The following is a 20,785-nucleotide window of genomic DNA, read 5'->3' as shown; positions in this document are numbered from 1 at the left end:
AATTCCTTGGGTTTCAGCAATTCTGTCTGGTGCTTGATCTCTTTCTGGAGCAGAACTAACTTTTCGTCACCCTTTTCTAGCATAGTTCTCATGAGAGCCAGTTTCATTGTAGCATTTGATCATTTTCATTACACTTAAGGTTACCTTCAACTTTACAGATTGGCTGACCTTTATGTCTTAAAGGGTATCTTTTGCACTTTTCCTTGATATGCCCATCTGTTCACGACATTTGTAAATAAATAATTTGTCTGACAATTTAGTTAGAGGGGCTCCTTTCTTGACAGTGCCCAGGGAGAGGTGAAAACAATACACATCCACAGTGGCTGCAGTAGTGTCCCACCTTTGGCAATGAATGGCTGAGCAGGGATCGGAGCAATGGAATGCAGGTGGCAGTGCTAGAGCCAGGGAGGTAGATGGATGTCATTGTTTTGACCCATCCTCTCCCTAGGCATTTACAAAAAAGGGGTCTTGGACAGACAACCCCTAAATAGTCAGATGAGTGTGACCTTAGTTTTAATAATGGGAGTGAATATCAGGTGATGAGCAGGATTACACAAGCAGGGGGTGTGAATGTTTTACATTGAGGGGTAGAATGTCTAATGCTACGTTTATACAGAGCCATAATTCGCCCAATCGATCGTTTAACGATTTTGAAGCAACAATTTTTTTTTAATAACGATCAACGTTTAGACGAAGTGAAAAATCACTATTGCGATCGTTTTAAGATTGCTTAAGCCCATCTCACACATAGGGTGAACCTGTGAAAGATTGTTTACACCAAGCGATCTGCAAATTTTTTAGTGGACAACCAACGAAGATTTGAGAACATGTTGAAAGATCAAAATGAACGATTTCTCGTTTGTCGTTTGATCGTTCGCTGTCTTTACATGAGCCAATTATTGCTCAAATGCGATTGTTATCACGAAAATTCCAGTGATAATCGTTCCGTGTAAACGCCCCATCATACATACCTCTTGACTTTATAATCATGCCCATTACCTGATATTCATCCCCTTTATAAAAAGTAAGTTCTCATCCTTCTACAAAAAGTGTGCAAAGCATAAAAGTATTCTGCTTTGACTAACAAAATATCTAAAAATATTTACATTTTTTACTGTATGTTTCATTTTCCTAGTGAATCATTACCTTATTTTACAAAAGTGTCTTTTCTACTTTTCTTTTTCTACCTACATGTCAGTGCTATCGCTGTTCACAAATCTACAAGGACTGGGATCTTTGCTTAGTGAGGCGTTGGACTGTACAGTCATGTGTGCATCAGTTCAGGGCACTAAATATTAGATGACAGCACAGTATGTACAGTACATACAGTTTATTAACCACATATACATCTACATATCACATAATAGCATTGCATTTTATAACATGCATCACACACATTAGGAAAAGGAGTATATTGCAAGGTGTGTGGCTGGTAGAGAAATTAAGTTTAACAGGGTTCTCTTTGTTGAAGGAGAGAAACGGAATTTTTAAATACAGGATAAAAAGACTTAATTCAAGGTCAGGAAATGGATATCCCATGTTCCCGGTTGCCAGTGTGACACTCGGATGCCAAATTTGGGTGGGAGTTGTTTGGCTTTTATCCTGGTTGAGGCCAGGGAGTGTTAGAGCTCTGGACTGAGTTGCTGAGGAATTGCAGATTTGTCAGAGGGACCATTGATATAGTATATTGGACCATGTGGGTTTCTGATAGAAAGCAGCGTTGATACAGGGGATGTGCATAAATAAACTAGTTGACTCTAGCCATTCCATTGATTTAGGGAGCTGCTTCAATAAGTTGTACTCATCCCTGAAGACACAAAATAAAACCAAGTCTCTTCTCTTGGAATCAAAGACGGGACTGCGTACTTTGGCCTAAAACACAGAAAAGATATATGTTAAAACCATTGCAGACAGGTCGGCATTTGTCTTGCTATTTACAGTGATGGAAGGAAGCAGAGGAGAGCTAGGAACAGAGGGAGAAAAGGTAATACAGAAATAAAAGGCTACAAGGGGAGGAGACGTTCAGGAGACTGTTCATACAATAAAAGACCATGCAACTTTTGACCTGAATGTAAAGTGAAGTCTGGGAGGGCTGGGAACAAATACAGAGAAGAGGGAAAACATGATAAGGAATAAAATGCTTTCCCTGCCTACATCGTATAGCTCAGGAGCTGGACGGGTGTAATTATTTCATAGGCATTTGGCAGCGTGCAAGTTAATATTCACATTTACTTTATGACTCCCACACCCTTGAGCAGCTTTTTCCTTGACCTTTAAATTTCACTCCTTTGTGCACAGTCTTGTTGTGTCTGGAGTCTTGTCTGTCACTTGGAGGTTGTCTTTAGTTTTTGGCACACACGCTCACAACAAAGATATACAGTGGTACCTTGGTTTAAGAGCGTTTTGGTTTAAGAGCTCACAGTTTTTCAAAATTCTGACTTGGTTTAAGAGTATTGCTTTGGTGTAAGAGTACCCTGTACTGGTAGGGAGCACGAGTGGGGGAGGGACATGGCCTGCATAGCGGGGTCTACAGCACTGTATTCTGACCCAGGAAATCTCCCTCACCTTCCAAGTCATAGCAGATCCTCTTCAGGCTGCGGCTTACATCAGGGGACAGGACTGTGGGGGTAATCTCTTCATAGCTGTAACCCCTCTCTCCCTGGACAGAGAGTGCTGCTATACTGTGCCCACATCTGCCCTGCTCATTCCTTCCTGCTCCCTGCAGTCTCTGTCAGTCCTTGTGTTTCCCATTCTCTACATTACTGTACAGTAACTTATAATATCACATATTCTGCTGTTTCTGAATGTTTGTTTCATTAGTTTTACATGTCATTCAGAATAATAAATCATTATTTTTGGGGCATGGAATAAATTGTCTGCATTGCTATGATTTCTTATTTGAAAATTTGCTTTGGTTTAAGAGTGGATTTGGATTACAAGCTCAGACCCGGAACAAATTATGCTCGTAATCGAAGGCACCACTGTCTGTCTATCTATCTATCTATATATATATATATATATATATATATATATATATATATATATATATTCAAACATACATATCAGTAAAACCACAAAACTCAGTGTGAACAGGCCCTAATCTACACTTTTTTTATTTTTTAGTTTTCTGTATATTCATTACAAAAACACACATCTGAATTTATAGTGAAACAGATATAAGGGTTTTTCCTCCTAATCCATGCCTCAGTGGCAGCAGAGTACATATAGTTTATGACTTGTTTTCCTGTAACTGCCCTTATATCGTAATATAAACTGGTTCTGTAGAAAATCTCTTCTCAGTAGCACATATAAAACCATCAGGCACTCCTAATGCACCTTATAATTTCTATTTCCTAAAAGCTTCAGACTTTGTCTGCACCTTCTCTGCTGGAGAATGTGGCACTATCATTGGTGCTTGTGTGGCCCTGGATTAACTGTGCTGTGTGCCTGGACTTTGTTCATTGTGTGTTACGTTTACTCCGGGTCTATTAGGAAACAAGTTACTATAGTTATGATATTTGCCACCCTATTTACCGATTCCCAGCACTGATTTCAGTTACCGGTACTGTCCTGGTAAGTTTTTTGGCAGTATATACGTGTGGGGAGATGTTTTTCATTCAAGGTAGGTTTTCAGTAAACTGGATAATCAACTTTTGTATCTTTAAGGCTATTACTCATATTCATTTGTCTTACATGACATGTACTGTATACTCCCAAACACAGCAACGCTTTTATTCAGGTGTAACTGGCTTCTAATTTGACCAAATTATCAGGGTATAATAACTTAGTTTAACAGCATCCAGACTGATCCAAGAACATTACAGTCGAGAATGATCTTGTCTGTGACTGCAAGTCACAGACAAGAGAAAGTAAGAGAGTGCTTTATTCATAGCAGAAAAAAATCTCAAGATGGTTTTGAAAAAAGATTTTTTTGTGCCATGTGGACGATGAAATGAGTTTCCCATTCAGGTCAATGGGAGATGGATTTTTGTCCAAGCCAGCAGACATGTCCCTAGTATTCCTTTGGTAAGGCAGTTTTGTGTTGGCAAAGACTTCAGAAGAGAAAGATTTAGGGGTAGTGTTTTCTGACAGCCTTAGGCTGGGTTCACACTACGTATATTTCAGTCAGTATTGTGGTCCTCATATTGCAACCAAAACCAGGAGTGAATTAAAAACACAGAAAGGCTCTGTTCACACAATGTTGAAATTGAGTGGATGGCCGCCATATAACAGTAAATAACGGCCATTATTTCAATATAACAGCCGTTGTTCTAAAATAACAGCAAATATTTGCCATTAAATGGCGGCCATCCACTCAATTTCAACATTGTGTGAACAGATCCTTTCTGTGTTTTTAATCCACTCCTGGTTTTGGTTGCAATATGAGGACCACAATACTGACTGAAATATACGTAGTGTGAACCCAGCCTAATTAAAATGAGTCACCAGTGCATCCAAATCATATGCTGGGCTGTATAGCTAGAGGTATACCCAGAAGGAAGAGGGAGATTGTAATCTTGCTGTATAGAGCTCCAGTGAAACCACATCTGGAATACTGCGTCCAGTTCTGGAGACCTTACCTACCAAAATATATTGATAAAATAAAATGGGTCCAAAGACTGGCTACAAAAATGGTGGAGGTCTGAGATATATGCAAAGATATCAGGAAAGACTTAATCTGTATAGTCTGGAGGAAAGAAGAGAAAGGGGCTACGTAATTAAAACCTTAATTTTAAACGTCTAAATAGGCTTCAAGAGGGAAGTGTTTTTTTGATAAAAACAAAAATGAACTCAAGGACAAGAGGACATGAGAGCCCCCCCCTCCCCCCTTGTTGTTCTGTTGTCTTCTTTATGTCCCGTTCTAGGGTCTAACTACTGCTTTCTACCTCTATATATTGGTAAAAACAAGATTTGAGCGGGGTCGGTGGGCCCTATCTGCCGCAAAGTCACGCGGTCCTCAACGAACTTGTCCTGTGTATAAGGTAGATGGTTTGACTGTTCATTGCTGTTCTTTATAAGTTGTAAAATGTCGGCCGTTGTGGGCCTTTGCTGTACACTGCTCTGTGTCTTTGTAAAAATAAAGAATAAAAAAAAAAAAAAAGACATGAGAGGTTAGTTGGGGGAAAGACCAGAAGCAACATGAGAAAATATTACTTTACTAAAACAGTAGTAGATGCTTGGAACAAACTTACAGCAGATGTGGTAGGTAAATCTACAGTAACTGAATGTAAACCTGTCTGGGATAAACATATATCTATCCTAAGATAATAAGAAGGGAAATACTAAGGGCAGGCTAAATGGACAAAGTGGTCTTTTTCTGCCGACAATCTTCTGTTTCTAAGATTATTGAGAAAAAGAGACAGTGATATTATATAAGAGAAAAGAGAAGAGACAATTATTTGCAAAATATAAGTAGTACGAGATTCTACATGCAGGGATTTTAACCTTTTCCACTAGTCACAAAGCTGCTCCTTTGCATTTTAAACTTATTAGGTGTGATTATTGAACATATGATTCATATACATAATAGCTGCTGTGGACAAGTCAGCACATGTGCATTACATGAGGATTGTTTCTAGGAAAATCTGTGTGGTTAGAAGAAGATCTTTATAGATTCCTCCTCAATTCTCAATATTTAGGCATAGTCACAAAACAATGGCCTGTGATTCAGTAATCTCAGATCAACCTTTATATTTATGACTGCTATGTATCCAAGTAAAAATAGCTGCATGTTCTCATAAGTTATTGTTGCACAAGTTCATAACCTGGAATAAAGTGTGGCTGCCATTTTCCATGACCTCAACAGATTAGAGGTTTTTTGATTCATGATTAGGTTATACAATTTTAGGCCATGTTCACATTGCATGAAACACTGGCCGTTCTGTGTCGGTGTTACTGAAGATCATCGCGGCTGGTGCTGCAGCACTGGGCGAATGATCTTTATTTCTGGTGAATTTGGATGCGGACGCACCTGTGTGCGCCCGGATCCGAATTCACCGATGCACACGATGGAGCGTGCGGCAATGAATAGCATCCGCAGAAAACGGACATTACTATGTGTATACGCTCCGGCTGGGATTCCATACATTCAAAGGCAACGTATGTTTTGCATAAATCGCCGTCATTGTTGCAAATTGCAACAACAGCCGTGATTTATGTAAAACATACGTTGTGTAAACACAGCCTTAGTCTGATTCATGAACATAATATATGTCAGAGGTACAGAAATTCATTTAGGAAGCTCCAGAGAAAGAACCATTTTATCTGCTATATTAATATTCATATTTGGAGTCGACATACAAGCCAGCGGGTGGGTGGCAGGTTCGTATCTACGTGTCAACGTGTTTTGAGAACCTCAATGTTCTCTTTATCAGGTCAATATACAGTAATACACGAATAAAAACAAAGCTTTATTTACACTTTCACTCACAGGAATTATAGGTCATAGGTGATATGACAATTTACATTGTCTTGAGTAGCATAGTGCCTCTGTCTTTGTGTTCTAATTTGATTGTAATTGTACTCTATGATGACCCATACCCATACTTCCTGCCAGTGAAAGTATAAATAAACGTTTGTTTTATGCCTGTATTATATTGACCTGATGAAGAGAACATTGGAAAATACGAAACATGTTGACTTAAATATCTTAAACCCTTTAACTACGCATATCAATTATATGAGCAGAGAGCGGAGGCACACAAGAAACCCCAGTGAAACAATGGGAGAGGCAGAATTTAAAGCGGTGTCCGCGACGCGAGTGCCGCTTGAAGTTCTGCCTGTGAACGGGCCTTAATACATCAGGATAGTCAGGTTGCTAAACTTCTGCTGTGTGTTGATAAAGCAATATGAACACTAAATAGGTAGGAATGTTAGATTTGTGTCTATAACAAAGCTATTTAGATGCAAACTGCTCAATTGTATGCCAAAAGGATACACTTATAATATTCCTCCATTCCTCCAATGTTTTAATAAGAATGGCCATAAATAATATTCGTGATCATTTTTAGCACCCGTTTTTTTCATTAAAAAAAAGGCGTGCGAACATTAGGAAAGATTTGTCAAACATAGTGTAAAGTGAAAGTGTCTCAGTTGCCCCTAGCAACCAATCAGATTCCACCTTTCATTCCCCACAGATTCTTTTGAAAATGAAAGGTGGAATCTGATTGGATGCTAGGGGATACTGTGCCAATTCTATTTTACACCATGTTTGATAAATCTCCCCTATAGGCTATACCTAACTGACTGTCATGGGCTGCACTAATTTTCACCTAGTTATTTTACATACTACAGTAGTGTGAATACATATGAAATAGTTTACACTTTCTTTCCTGCCAGAGACCTTTACAATCTAGCTGCTCTTTTGACTTTATTAAATTGAGCCATAAACATAACCATAACCATCTAATAAATTTAAGTAGGCTGCATAAAAGAGCTGGGGTATGGATGTGCTCCAGGGACACCCATGTGGCTGGTGAATAGAGAGTGTCTCTTGTTAACCCCGATCCTGGAAGCGCTGTGCATTGGAATCAGGGCTCCATGACAGTGTCGGGGAAGTGTGTAAGGTAAGTATAGTTATTTACCTGCCTGAGCACATTTATAAAAAGACAACCCCTTTAAATTAGCAGTACGAATTATTAAATTATTACTCAGGGTGCCTTCACACACACCAGATCTGCAGCAGATCTGCAGCAGATTTGATGGTGCAAATTTGATGCTGTTTTCATTCATCTGGATCTAATCTGCTGCGGATCCCCAGCAGAAAATCCGCTGCAGTGCGGTGTGTGTGAAGCTACTCTTAGGGTGCGTTCACACCTACAGGATCTGCAGAAGATTTGATGCTGTGTTCAGTTATTTAAATGAAATCTGCTGCAGAAAATTAGCTGCAGATCCTGTAGGTGTGAACGCACCATTAAAGTGTACATTTCTTTTAGGCCATTTTTTAGTATAAGCTATATGTGTGTACTTTAGGGGTAGCACTATTTCTAGTAATTTTACTGGTAATTTTCTATTGTCCCTGAGCCTAATATCTATGATTGCTCCTACGCACCCCATACACACACAAAGAAGGAGTGGGATCTTTTATAGTCTCTTTACAGTCTGTTTGCTTCTGACCCTCACCTCTCAAACTCCCCTTTCCGCCCCATAGACTTGCATGGTTAACATATAACCTGATACTTGAGTGAGCTCCTATTGTGTCTTATAAAGTCTTCTAAAAGTTTTCTGCATTTTATTATATTATTGATTTATGTGAAGTTTGTTGAAATGATAGTAACTGTTTAAGGATGATATGCTGGGACTACATGTTGACATGTCTGATGAATGTTGACTTCACATCCATTTCTTAATCCATTAGGTTACCTGTGACTTAGCGCTATAGACAGCCCTACATTCAAGATGCATTATCTCAACAACAATTTATGTATATATAAAGTCGCCCATACACATTAGATGAAAGGAGATTGCTGGTTTAACAAATCCTCTGATAAACATTCTTTTCAAAGACACAGCCGTGCACATTAAAAAAGAAGTCTGGCGAAAAATTTTATAAAAGTATTGTATTGTCCCCCAAAAGTTATACAAATCACCAATATACACTTATTATGGGAAATGCACATAAAGTGCTTTTTCCCTGCACTTACTACTGCATCAAGGCTTCACTTCCTGGATAAAATGGTGATGTCACGACCCGACTCCCAGAGCTGTGTAGGCTATGACTGCTGGAGAGGATGATGGCAGGGGGACACTGAGGGGCACAGGGCACTGGAGGGACACTGAGCATCCCCCTGCCATCATCCTCTCCAGCAGCCACAGCCGCACATCTCTGGTCGGGGTCGTGATATTACCATTTTATCCAGGAAGTGAAGCCTTGATGCAGTAGTAAGTGCAGGAAAAAAAACACTTTATGTGCGTTTCCCGTAATAAGTGTATTTTGGTGATTTGTATAACTTTTGGGGGGCAATACAATACTTTAGTCCATATAGGCCGTTTAAGTTGTCCAAACTGCCAGTGCATGGTCAATGACATTGGGTGAAAGACCAATATAATATTTTTAAAATACTCGGAGAATGTTCTGGGAACGTTTCCAGAATATTTTTTTACTGAAAGATGGTTAAAGGGAATGTACTTTGACTACAGTAAATCAAGCTGCCACCACTGATCAGTGCCTCTGTGCCCCTGAAAACTGACCCCCGGTTCCCGAGATGTCAACGTTTTGTAAATATACTAATTAGCAAGTTTGGTGCATTGGAGGCGGGCCTAGCACCCCTAGTGCATCCATTACCCCTCCAATTGATGACCTAAGCTAGCTTGATTTACTGTAGTGATGGTACATTTGTCTTAACGAACAAAAGATCTTTCTTGAACGAATGATCTTTCATTTCCAATGCAGTCAACTTTTCAGATGATAACACTCATCTGTCCTTGTTTGGAAAAAACTATAGTTTTGCCTGAAATTGGCCACTTTCATCTACTTTAAGGTACGGTAAACAACTACCAGGGAAAACAATAGTATCAGACAGTGTTACGTTCAAGTTTTAAAGACATTATTTGGTGTCATATCCCAATAAAATAATCTAATCTGATATTTATCACCAGCTTGAAGGGGCTGGGGAGCTGAGGATGAAGGTATGTCTGTTAGCTTCATCCTCGCCTCTGTTACGGCGCTGTAAGCTGTGAAATCCTCTGCCCGGTAAGCCATTAGGAGAACTGGGTGAGCACCAATCCATCCTGTCCTGCCCCATACATTGATAATCATTAGACACAGCGATCCGCCCCGCCTAAGGTTTATCAATGGTGTAAACCCTGCCCCCTGCTCGTAACAGCTTACCAGGCAGAGGATTTCACAGCTAGCAGCACCGGAACAGAGCAGAGGATGATGGTAACAGACATACCTTCATCCTCAGCACCCCATGCGCACTTGGGAGCTATCATTTAAATTTGTGACATCTGCTGAAATTTCCCTTTAATAAAGGTTCTCATATTAACAGCGGTAGTATCAGATGTGTACAGGACCTTTCAAAATGTTTTAAGTTTAGGGTAGCTTCACATGTACTAGATTCACATCGGATTGAATCCGCTGCGAATCCATGTACTGTGATTTACAATTACAATTACAATTTTCATTCCGCTGCAAGTATGCAACACCAGCCCCTTTAACCACCCATCACCCACAGCCCGCAGCATACGTTACCTGGTCCACGCTTCGGCTGTATCTGAGGCTCTTGGCTCCCGTAGGTCCCGCTCAGCCAATCAGTGACTGTGACGGGGCCATGCACTGTTTGGCTCAGCAGTACTTACGGGAGTCGGGAGCCTCAGATGCAGCCAGAGCGCTTTATAACTTTCAAAATGTAAATAAAAAATGAAATAAAGCAGTTTACAGTATATTTTTTTCTTTTTATCATGCTGTAAAGCAAAGCTATACTTTAGTCTCCTGAAGGCAGCTTTTTAGTCTTGTGCTAGTTGAACTAAACACATGAAATCTGACCTGTACAGAGAGTCACGGCTCAATGTGTCCATCAGTCACATGACTTCCTTCTCTGTGAGTGCTCAAATGACCTGGGAAACACAGGAAGTACCTAGTTTTCTATGATAACTAAACAAAATGCATGTAAATGTAAACTTGCTTTATTTCACATCTACTGTTTAGATTTTAAAAAGTTTTAACAACAGGTACATTTTAATGTTAACAGTCTTTTCAGACATTTTGGGGGTGTAGTAAGCTGTAGACGGAATACCAGTGTCCATATTAAATGCTATCAGTCCTTGGCAGCCGAGGAGTTTCAGATGAGATGCTTGTACGGCTGCATTTAGACATTTCGTTAACAAAAACATTCTATTTCTATTTGCATCTGTTTTTTATTTTAATTTTTTTGTATTTATTATGTTACATGTACTGCTAAGGAAACTAGATGTTAGTGTTAGTTGAGTATTCAATAGCATGTGTATTAAACCAGCGCCAAATTATGTTGGGAAAAGTTGGCATCAGAAGCATCATCAATATTAGAGCTTTTACTTGGCCTAGACTTGACCCTATAATAAAGATCAAAAATTTAGGTTGCTTAACCCATTGGCTTTATGTCAGGGAACTGCACGTTGAATTCAATAGACGTCCACCCTTAATCAAGCCAAATTTATAGATTTAAACCGGGCATTCGGCCATTCTTTTCCCCTCCTCGGTGCTCAGATAAATCAACTCATTGTTTTGCAGCTGCTCCCCTGTAGTTTGTAAGAGGGTGGAAATCTGTTTTGCCATGCCCCCTTTACATGAGTCTAAATTATTAAGGTTTACAGGTCTTGTAGATTTTCCATTTATTTATATGTCCACCACAGTAATCATTCTCACTAATGTATTACCCAGTTGGTTGTATAGCTTTTATACTAAGTCCAGTTTTTAGATCTTACTTTTGTGTGTCTTTTAGCTTCCATTTGTTTGGCAATTGTGATGGTTTGACCTAGTTTCCACTAGACTATTAGCCAAAAGAAAAAGAAGTTTTGGTTGAGAATTGTGTTAAAAACTCTAGAAGTGTTGAGCATTTGAGAATTTATAGTATAATATTGTGGTAAAAAATATTTTAAAAGTCTTCCAACAATGTTTTGAGGTTTGGAAAAGAGATGTATGCAATGTTAGGAATTATGCATCCTGCCGAAAGGTTCAGCTTTATATTCTTTTATAGTTGAAAGAAATATTGCTGATGTGACGCAATTAGGGAACAACAGAAATATAAAAGAAAGAAAGCTTAATCTACAAGAGTGTTTTCATTTATGTGAGAGCAGCCCTTCTGATTGTTGTTATGATATATATAATATATATTTTTTAACAGCAGAAAAGTTAAAAGTTCTTTCAAAAATACTTGAAATGCATTGAAAAAGGATGGGACACAGCTGAATTGGCTCTGAATCTCTGTATCTCCCTATGGGTGGGTTCTGGCTGCTCCTGATCCCCGTAGGTCCCGCTCAGCCAATCAGTGCATGGCCCTGCCACAGTCACCGATTGGCTGGGCGGGACCTACGAGATCCAGGAGCCTCGGATGCAGCCGGAGTGCAGATCAGGTAAAGTATGCTCCAGGCAGCGGCAGGTTAAGAGGGCCAGCATTTACTAGCAGCGGTATGACAGTGTATGAAAATTGTATGAAAATTACATTGTATGAAAATTACAGTTTGGGATCAAGCTACCTTGGAATACCAGCTCCTTTGGAATCAACCACCAAGGATGTCAACAGCCTGGCCACCACTCTCAGAGCAAAGAGCAGTGGTCGGTTACCTAGGCAAGGAGCAGTATATAGTAGAGTAAAAGGCCAAAAGTAAGTAACATAGCGAGGAAAGGCAAGCATCCATAATCACGTCCGCTATTAATAACCATTATCATTACTTTTGCACCAAATAGTAAAAGTTTATTATATGAGAAAACCCCTTTAAAGGGAATGTGACATGTGATTAAATTTTGTTTAATTGCTTAGTGTAATGGCATGCGGTCATGTTCGTCATCCCTACCTGCCTCAGGTCGCTCTGTCTCGTGGTCATCTGCTTTTCTTAGTATGCTTCTTCCAGCTTCTCCCATTCTGAGCTGGCCTCCTGGAGGATTGGGCTCCCTCTAGTGGCAGGCGTGCACCTGTTCACCTGTATTTATAGCTCAGCCCACAGGTTCTAGAGAATTCCAGGCTGTTTACCTGAGGGTATATAGCAACAACCTCTACACCTTTGTGCTCAGTTGTCGGTGTGTTCAAGTCAGCAAACCTGTGATCTGTAGCTTTTTTCCCCTTCCTCGCTTCCCAGCATCTTTCAAACTGTTGGATTTTGCTCCATTTCTAATTTTCAGCTCAGCTCCACTCTGAACAGCACCTTCTTATATTTTGAAGTGTGACCGCAGAAGAAGAGCATCTAGTTCCAGGCTGCTGTACTTCTTCACTACCGTCAATCGGTGGTCACCAGGGACCTTCTCTGAGGTTAGCGACCTGATAGTTTTCAGCAGCCTTGTAGTTGACTGGCTCTCCTTAGACTCCACCTTGGAGAAGGTTCGTCAGCACTCCTCGGTGATCCAAGGGATCCACCTCCTCATCCCTGCTCCATCCATTGCACTTAGAAGTAACTATATAGACAAAAAATTATGTTACTTTTTCATTTATAACCCTTCCTTGGGAAGCAGCCATATTGGAGCCACATCCTTCCTGTATTTTCAATCCGGACAGTACAGCACGGTGCTGAAATGAATGGGTGTAGAACCCACTTCCACCGAAACCAGTGGACATGCTTACAGTGATGTACACATATGTACACAGGGATATCTAGCCTCCTATGTCAGCTATGTACATAACATACTGAGCACAGAAGAGAACCTTATCCCAGTCATAATAAATGAATAAAGAAAACCCTGCATTATATCCTAAAGGATTATTTCCACTTACTCAACACTGTATGAGAGCAAGCAAAATTATTTTTTAATGTGTGGTTTAGGCAAGGAATTCCAAGTAAGTCTAGATTTCTTTCACATGTGAGCCCCATATACACTCCCCATGTAGTGCAGATTGTACTGTGGCAGATTACGCTGTAGCCCATTTTTCCAGTGTCCTCCAGGCATGATACGACTACTGATTTTAGGATTGTGATGTGGTTGGTCTTGTGGTTACAAGTCAGCAAATACAACTCTACATCTGCACAATAGTCTTTTAAGCATATCCTGTGAACAGACCAGAAAGTTTTCTTTGTAACGTTCTTCTCTATTCTTTTGCCTTCAACCAGAAGAAATCTCACCAGCTTATTGCAGATACTGGTTAAATCCAGGCAGGTTAACCCTACAAATCTTTGGATTTTCTTGAGCCAACAGGTTTGGCCTTGCAAGTCACTCCTGTTGCATGTGTTGAAATTCCAGCAAAGCCACAAGAAATGCTGCGAGTTCGACTTTACTATCTGTGATTTATGTGTTCCCTGCCAATGAATAGCATTTATTTTATATCCTTATAACATGGAGAGTGATGGGAGGCACCACATGGCAAGTTATATCGCTATATCCAACACTCACTTTGAGCCTGTGACAAGAATAACTTTTGCAGAGATGATTTTGTTTTAACCCAATTACTTGACAGGCCTTGGAGAACTTAATCAGGGAAGAGGAATGGGAAGATCGCTCGGCAAAATAGCTGCTGTGAGAATACTTATTCCAGAGCTAGCTGAACATGGGAATCTTGTGGCTCATAATTTTGGTTAAGCGTATCCTCCGGGTTCTACACTGACAGTCTGGGAGATGCAAGAAAGTTTAGAAATTTCTGTCCCCGTGAAACTATATACATATTTAACACAGAGAAGGCTACTTTTCCTGACACATAAATCAGAAATAATCAAACCATGGTCTCCTTTCTGGATACATCAGGAGGAAAGTGGAGATTAAATTACTTAAGAAAACACAACACACTTCATATACTGTTTTGCCAGCAGGATACATAGCCTTAATGGATTTCTACAGTTTCGTAGACTCTTTCAACTTGGCATGATTTAGTTAGTGTATTTTCAACTCCTGCTGCTTGGAGTACAGACCGGCAGAGTTTAATAGTTACTTTATAAAAGTGTTCATTTTATAACTATAATATTTCTTCATGGGATAGGAAGTCCCTTAGGAAATCTCTGTTATTATCTCCACCCTGTGATGTTTATCTGATGGGTTATCGCCATGCTATAAAACCCAAGCGGAAAAAAAAGTACAGAAATGCATATATACAGATCGTTGCCATTTTTAAAGGGGTATGGAAGCTGCCAAGCATTGTGCTCCGAGGCTATAGAGAATAAATGGAGAAAAACCATATATAATAGGACCCCATTTGGGGGAAGAGGGGGCGGACAACCACAAACAGCAAACCACTGGAGGACAGCTTTCTTTCTATACTGTGTAGAGGCTGAAAGCAGTCAATCGGCATCAGATGGGTAGTCGGTTTGGCAATGTACTTGGTCTGCTGTGGTTTTATGAGCTTTAATATAAGAAAAAATTGTATTAATCCATTGGTGGAATGAGGGGTTTATGCTGCCCTTAGATAGGGCAACATAACCCTTTGACAGATTTCTCTTTAATACTGGCACAGATCCCTATCATGCTGCTAGTTCAGGTCATTAGACCCACAGTTTTCCTGGGACATGTGGTCATAATTTAAGCACAGAGATTGCACCTGTATTACATACATGTTAAACTAGTATCCAACTAAGCTTGGGCCCACAGGAGGATCCTCTAGTATTCTGGCGGGTCTGCTTCAGAATAGCGTTGTGTATATCTTCTGACATACTGAGGATGATCCCTGACATATATTACAGTGCAGCATACTATGTGACTGTTTGTATTGAATAAAATATAGGAAGCAGTCAGTATATAACACATACATGTGGAGTGAAACTTTGTTCCCACTGCGTCTTTTGTGGATTTAAAATGCACGTTTTTACTTCCATAAAAACATACAGAATATTTATACTGGTCTACATTTCACTACGGAACTTACGTAGTACTGCCATCCATGGAATCCCGGCAGGAGTGTATACTTATAATATACACTCCGGCCGTGATCCCTAGCGGCGCGGCAAAAAACTGACATGTCTTTTTTCTGCGGCCGCTATTCATTGAATAGCGGCCGCAGGAGATATATCAGTTTGCTCCATTGTGTTCAGCGGCAAATTGGGATGTGGGCGCGCACGGATGCGCCCACAACCCAATTCATCAAAAGTCAAGATCATCTGGCCGGTACTGCAGCACCGGCGAGGATAACTTCTCTGACACTGGCCGTTCCGTGACTTGGCTAGGTCACCCAATGGCTGGTGTCTTACACCATGTGAACATGGCCGTAGTCTGTTTGTATGTCAGTAAGAAACTGTAATATATCATAGGTTAATTTTTAACACCGGTATAACATATAGAGCGCATTTATCAAGCTAAAAAGTTTTATTTTTTTGGTATAAAAGGGCCAGATGCAAATAAATTTTTCACAAATGCCTGTTTTGCGGAAAAAATTCACATCAGGCCCTTCTATGCCCGCTGCACTAGAGGGGTGGGGAGGGGCTGAATGGGGGGGCGCAGACTCTGTGTCCGCTAAATTTAGCATTTTTCTTACGGACTGAGCTGGTGTAGGTTTCATGAAGTGCGCCTTTACATACTGTAAATTAACGAAGCATTGTCAAAGCAGGGACATTTTTAAGCCCAGTGCCAAAAATACTTGATAAGTGCCCCTCATAGTTTAGAATTTTGTATATCTTCTTATTTTTGAGAGTATAAAAATGTGTACAGTAAATGAACACTAAACACAGTAAATCAAGCCTTAAAGGAGAAGTCCAGCTAAGATGAAAAATCTGCTGAAGGAAGGGAAGTGCAGGAACATAATAAAGATGGTATACTTAGTTACTTACCCATCCTTGTGTCCCCATAGCACCACTTCACCAAGACCCCGCCAAGCTCCTGCAGCTTCCGCTCTCACCATGTCAAGACTTGGTTCAGGAATGTCCACTTATCCAGTCAGTGACTAAGGTGGGATACCACTGCATTCACTGATTGGCTAAACAGGTACTTTCCCCCAGGTCATGACGTGCCAGGAAGCGCTGGAAAACTGGAGGCTAGAGGTGGTCAGAAAGCTGGTGACACATTGCTTCAGGGGGCACGGGGATGGGTAAGTATACATTCTTTATTATGTTTCCCCACCCTTTGCCTTCAGCAGAGTTTCCATTTTGGCCTTTAAATCTGACAATAGTAAATATGAACTCAATTGTTCAAGTGTAGTAAAATATAGTAAAATCAATTTATTTTTCTTTGTTCTAAATCTTTTTATTCTACCCAATAGGCTTTGGGGCACCCTAGGTGTTGGTGTAATGGTGTTCATAGTGCCTACCAATAAAGTTTTGTTTTAGTTTTACTCACTAAGGTGCTCCCCCTTAGTTCTGTTGCCCTAGACACAAGCCCATAGATGCCCAATGGCAAACACAGCTTTGAATACTTGTATTTCTGTTTATTTTACATGTGTTTTATTAAGTGTGATTCTCTCTTTGTACTGGTGGGCTTTTTTTATGATTCCCCAGTGCCAGCATCGGTTCTTATTTTATGACTCTGTCCTACTGCCCTTCTTATTGCTTCTTTTGTCATCTTTTATTGTCTAACATCATACTACAGCGTAGTTTAGTGTGTTTGGTCAGAGCCAAATGAATTATATGCAGCAGCCTTGAAGACATCAATGAACATCAAGGTTTAATTGTCTCAAAGCAGCAAGCCTATAATAGGAACAACATGAGTCCTGAACTATTTGGCAGTGAATGATTCCCTGAGATAATTCCTATACTGAGCCAGGCATGCCGCGGTAGTAATTTTAGGTGAGAAACACTTTGAATGAACTTGCTGTTAATTAGAAGTGATTGTATCTAAGAGCTCCGGGCTCTGATTTCCAGTCATCATTAGAGATGACTTAGTGGCTGGACGTACGCAGACATGGAGGAGTCTGACAAGGATAAAGGAACACAATACAACTCCACAATGGTAAAACTTAGAGGCAAGGTGACTCCTCCATCAGATGTTGAAAGATACTCTGCCCCTGACAAAGCCCTCCCTCTGACTCATAACATTGTCTATGGGGGCAACATGAGGACAACCAAATGGTATGTAACAAAATATGATATGCGAGAGGCCCCAGGCTTTGTTGTTGAGGGGACACTTACTGTTAAGACTTTTTTTCATATATCTGATAGGCATGTTACATGTTATTTTTAATACATGGGGGAGTCTCCATACTGATCAATTGTAGCAGCCTTAGCAGGGGAAACGTATAACATAGCGGTTATTTAAAGGAGTTAATTTTTTCTAATCCTGGATAACCTGGATAGGTTCCCAAAGTTTTTTTCCCTCTATGGCCCCCAAATACAGCGTAGGAATGTAGCCTAAGGCTGAGATCACACTTAGTGTTTGGTCAGTATTTATAGCCAAGACCAGATGTGGAGCAGCACGAAGAAAGTCGATAAGGGAATGATTTGCACCTTTTCTGTGCTTAGGAGCCAATTCTGTTTACACACTGATAAAAAAAACCTGACTAAAATAAGGACTAGATTCTGACCAACATACTGTGCGTGTGACCCAGAGCTCCCTAATTTCACTCATGGGGGGGGGGGGGGGGTCTTCAGTAGTGAACTAGGGGGTCTTGATTGATACAGTGGGTGTCTGGACAGTTGCAGTCATGAATAATGTAACAAGTTCAGATTTTTACCATATTTTCCATGGTCTATAAACTCTAAAAAAGAGAATATAGTATGTTCTCCAGCTAGTGCTATTTATTTAACTAAAGTCTCCTTGCAACTGGATTGTAAAACATGGTATTATCAATGGTTTTTCCATTCCCCGTCCCTGAGGCTGCCGAGTAACTGCTCTGCACTGTATTTCTCTTCACGTTTGTCTCCATGTTAATATAAAATTCTCATTCTTCCATCCTGTGCTATTCTTTCTTTATTATTATTTTCTTGTGGGATAGGTTTCTTTACTTTGTTCTACCGGATCAGATTTTTGGCAGAAAATAGATGGTTCCCTTTTGGGGCCGTGGTCTTTACTTAGGCAGACTGTGGGTAGTACGATCTTGTATACAATTCATCACAAAATAAAAAAGGTGATATATTGATCATTATAATCTTATTTTTATATGAATATTTTTACTTGTTTTGAAATAGTTTTCTTTGTTTTGGTTTTATTTATTTATTTTATATTTTATCTTTAAAAATCCACTTGAACCCAACAACTATCCCTTAAAAAAAAAAAAAAAAAAAAAAAAAAAGGCTTTTTTTTCCATTAGATAAACAGGTGTTTTGTTTGCCCAGAATAATTTGTCTTTATGTATACTCTCTCCAGGCTGGAAGGAGGCAGAGAACACCTGCTGCCTATTGACTATTACTTCCCACCACAGAAGACCTGCTTGATCTGCGGAGATGAAGCATCTGGATGCCACTATGGAGCCCTCACTTGTGGCAGCTGCAAAGTCTTCTTCAAGAGAAGCAGCTGAAGGTAGAGAAATGTCTCCCGTTTCCATTTACAATATACTGTTGATACTGAATTGTATCTCGCTGCATCTTTTTCTACATACTGTATGAGGACATCTTATATTGTATATTTTTATAACGCAGAGTCTTAAAAGAATAAGTAGGCACATATTTCTTACTCAAACGTTACACTGAGAAGTATTTTCCAACCAGAGATCCCTCCAGGCAAGAATCATAAACAGCAAACTCATTCACTTTCATGGTTTGCTGCCGTTTCCAGCAAAGCCACAGCTATTAATATGGTGTATATGGGAGAATGGAAAGCTTTGGAGAAACAGTTGCTGCTGCTGTGAAACGTCGTATCCTGCACCACTGTTTAGATTATAAATTGGTACCGTCAAAATGGATAATACCTTTTTTATACATATATTTACAGTATCATGGGGGCCTAATGGTGTGCTTATTATTATAAGACATCTAATGGAGGGTATACAGAAAACCCTGGCAGTGTCTGGGAGTCAGTGTATGTTTTAGTCTTGAAGTTTTATATTTTAATGTATAATTGACATATATAGATGTATTATATATTACATACATTCTGGGAAAATATGCTATTAGCACAGTTATAGGGACACTGCAATGTAGCATTACTGGTGAGTAGAGTTGAGCAAATCTTTTTTCCCCATTATAATATGTATTATTTTACAAATTTAAAAATTTCAATTCACAGAAAATGATATCACAGTTCAGTCTTGGAAATGTCAGAAAAACCTATATATTTATGCTAAGTTCCAATCTTCTAAGACCTTATCCCCTTCAACCCCCCCCACCATCACCTCCCCCTGATCCCATATGAAAGCAGGAGAGGGGGGGGGGAAAGGGGGGGGGGCTAAGCAAATCTACCTTAAGATTTATTGAACCTAAATCTTACAAGTCTAATGAATGGGCTGTCGATTAAGTGTTAGAAACAGTTGTTCCGCTTTCCAACTACAGTATTCTCTTTCTCTGGAGAAGTCTGGAATGTTGCTCTGCACAGTCATCACTCCTAGCAGTGTATTTCAGACTCGTCAGATGGGAAAAAATGGAAATTTTCAACCCTTAAAACCAGAGGTGTCAAACTCAAGACGCTGCAGGTGTTGCAAAATTACAATTTCCAAAGCTTTAGCTGTCCAGGCATGATGGGAATTGTAGTTTTGAAACAGCTGGAGGGAAGCAGTTTGACACCTGTGCTTTACACCATGGGGTACTGCATGATTCTTTTAGTCGTTTGGAAGACTAAACAAAACAATGAATTCATTTGGTTCAATAGTTCAGTTGTGTTCAGCTAATCTTACTGTAGATTCATTCAGCTATACCTCATAGTCATTCTGATAGTTGGTACTAGTACAGGTAAGGGAACAAACTGCTATATGAGGTCCTTTGTGATATCTTATAGTTTAGTCAAGTTAATCTATGAGCAAAAATTACTAGGTGGACTTTATTTTCTGTAGACACTATTGTGTACATCATCTTGCTCTGTATGATGCAATTTTTTTATTTTATCTATTGGACTGTTTGTTGGAGAGGCAGGTTGTTCCCCTTGATGTGATAAAAATAATTCTTGTAAGCACCAGGCTGGGGAAAAATCCTAAATTAGAGAATCATTTTTGAGGATACATCATCATGAGGAATTCCAGTATCTAATTTTAAAAACTGTTTTAGTAGTTGGAAGCTGAAAGGCTTCTTTGGTAACCATATAGGTAACCCAGTGTGTAAGTCCTAACACTTCTCATCCCAGTTCTCATCCCAAGTTAGCTCTGTGAATGAAATATGCACA

At 39.8% G+C, this 20,785-nt stretch overlaps 1 pseudogene; it reads left to right on the top strand.

Annotated features, from left to right (window-relative positions):
• Window positions 1-18,992, top strand: part of LOC138776785 (androgen receptor-like) — a 112,424-nt pseudogene extending 93,432 nt beyond the window's left edge.
• The last annotated feature ends 1,793 nt before the right edge of the window (window positions 18,993-20,785 follow it).

Source organism: Dendropsophus ebraccatus, unplaced genomic scaffold, assembly GCF_027789765.1.
Source record: "Dendropsophus ebraccatus isolate aDenEbr1 unplaced genomic scaffold, aDenEbr1.pat pat_scaffold_476_ctg1, whole genome shotgun sequence".
Classification (NCBI taxonomy): domain Eukaryota; kingdom Metazoa; phylum Chordata; class Amphibia; order Anura; family Hylidae; genus Dendropsophus; species Dendropsophus ebraccatus.
The sequence above is the reverse complement of the archived record's forward strand: the minus strand, read 5'-3'. Positions and strand labels throughout refer to the sequence as shown.